General features: G+C 32.2%; 1 long non-coding RNA gene across 1 annotated transcript; it reads right to left on the reverse strand.

Annotated features, from left to right (window-relative positions):
* Positions 1-1,924: 1,924 nt before the first annotated feature.
* LOC145107505 (uncharacterized) lies at positions 1,925-2,412 on the reverse strand. Its single transcript, XR_013707884.1, has 3 exons — positions 2,371-2,412; positions 2,039-2,128; positions 1,925-1,956 (listed from the first exon to the last, which is right to left on the reverse strand). It is a non-coding gene; the product is annotated as an uncharacterized LOC145107505 (long non-coding RNA).

Raw genomic sequence — 2,412 nt, forward strand, 5'->3', positions numbered from 1 at the left:
AGTTCATAGTTCAACTTTTTAAATTCGTAGTCAAACCAGTTCATTTCATAGTCAAAGATACTTGTTTGTAATAAAATTTCTTCTATAAATGGGTGTAATGTAACTCCATTAAATTTATATGTGAAATTAATTCATATTAGATAGACTAAAAAAGGCGAATGACATACTGTAATTGCGGAGGTGAACGTATCATTAGGATTTCGGGTACAACTAAAAACCCAGGAAGATTATTTATCGCTTGCCCATATTTGGTATCATGTTCTTAACCTCATTCATATTTACACTCTAATCATTATATAGCAACAATTTTTATTGTCAATGTTTAAATTTACAGGGACCAAAATGCGGGTTTATCAGTTGGGTTGATGAAGAGAAGGACCAATCATCTATCATAATAGCTAAAATAGCTAACAGTAACAAGCTCTTTCAATCAGAAAATAAGCAGTTAAAGATAGCCTTGGTTTGTAGTTGAGTGTTGTTTTTGGCAATTATTATTTACAAGTTGTAAGCTTTTTAGTATTTGTTACATCAATAAATTGTTGTATTTGTTGTTATGTTTAGAGCATTGTACTTGTTACTTTAAAACAAATGGTGGTGTCGTTCTTATGTTGTAAGTATTTAAGTTATTACTAGGTCATTAAATCCAACATACAATTACATATACAAATATAAGATCCAACTACATAGGACCAAGACTCGACCCCCAATAAATTTTTGCCATCCGTTGGCGAAACTTTAAAGCTGCGTTCCTTGGGTCAATAAGTTCACGTATTGGTTGGCCTGAAACTAATTGTTCCATAAACATACAAACAAATACACTGCAATCTCCCAAATGGCTACTTTGTTGGGGAACATTTGTTTCGAATATGAATTGCATATTCAATGGAATCCTTGGGATGTTCCTCCGGGCCCAATAGTTAATCTTGTCTAAATAATTTGCCACCCGAGCCTCAAATTTGGTAAAGGTTCCATCACGCTTGAAATTTTCATAAGCCACTCTACCGAGACTGTCATAAATATGGACTTCCATATTCGCCAATTGATGTTCCCCAAATAACCAGTGATTAGGGGCTGAATGAATCGGTAAAAGGACTTGTATAAGGATAAAAAAGAAATAAATTTTGTTTAGAAATAAGAATACCAAAACATAACGACAATAACGATAATATTTAAAAAAAATAAAATTTAGTTTACCGTATCGACATCCCACCAAGCAACCATGAAGTTTGGGTATTTAGCAATACTAGCCATAAACGCCCTCCAATCCTGCCCTTCCTCCAGAGCATGGCAAACAAAAAAATTTGCCGGCATTATTGTATGTCGGTCGTTATCAAAACGTCTTTCCATCAGTATTCTATACCAAAGGGTGATATGCTGCACACAATTATGATACTTTTGTTAATAACTAAAAAAGAAAATACTTTTAAAAAAATAAATTAAGTATTATTTTACCGCTGACTCCAACCATCCGTCGTGTGTATGCCCAAACAAGGCGCTCCAAAATTCTCTATCTAACACCAAATTAAACAAACGATGTTGCACGTCATATGAATGAAATAAATAATTCTGGATCACAACCTCACCGCCTGCTACGTAAGGTTGCAGGCGCAACACGGAGAAGTCGTGAGCAACAACAAATGTTGGAGGAGGAACGGGGCTTCTTGATTTCATATCAACCTTCTTTTTTGCTCTTCCTTTTTGTTTCAGTGTTGTGTGCAGCTAAAACAATATTGAAATGTTTACATCTATATCTTTCAAATAATTCACATAAAAAAAAATTCTATTATTACGATATAAGTTTTTAAATTAAACGAATACCTCAGTGTACGGAGGGCACAAATACTTTGATGGATTTCGAGCCCTCGGTTTATCGGGTGTAACTTCTTTGCCATCAAAACCATAAGCATCATAATAATCTACATTTCCCGTAATTTGTATTTCATCTTCCTCCGACACCTAAATTAATAAGCAAAAATCTCTAATTAAAACATGTTTCAATCTACTAAATAAATATTAAAATAAATGTAAGTATAACAACCTCTTTAGCTTCATTATCATTTACATCAAACACATCATCATCAAATTTGTTCCTACTACAACCCGCATTCTCATTCCTCTCCTCCAACTCCTACATTAAAATTAACACATTATAGTTATTAACGAAAAAAACATTAAAAATAAATTATTAAAATCGTAAATGTAATATCTATAATAACCTTGTCGTCTTCAATATCACCAAAAATATATTCATTTGTATTATTTTTATTCATCACTTCATCTTCTACAACCTAAATTTGCAAATATAAAATATGAACACAAATATTAATATATGTTAATAAATTAAAAAAAATAATATAGTGTGTAACTAACCCGTTCATCAAATTTTGTTTGGAATACTGCAGGCTCCTCAAA

Source organism: Lactuca virosa, chromosome 4 (genome assembly GCF_052849685.1).
Source record: "Lactuca virosa cultivar CGN04683 chromosome 4, Lactuca_virosa_CGN04683_v6, whole genome shotgun sequence".
Lineage (NCBI taxonomy): Eukaryota > Viridiplantae > Streptophyta > Magnoliopsida > Asterales > Asteraceae > Lactuca > Lactuca virosa.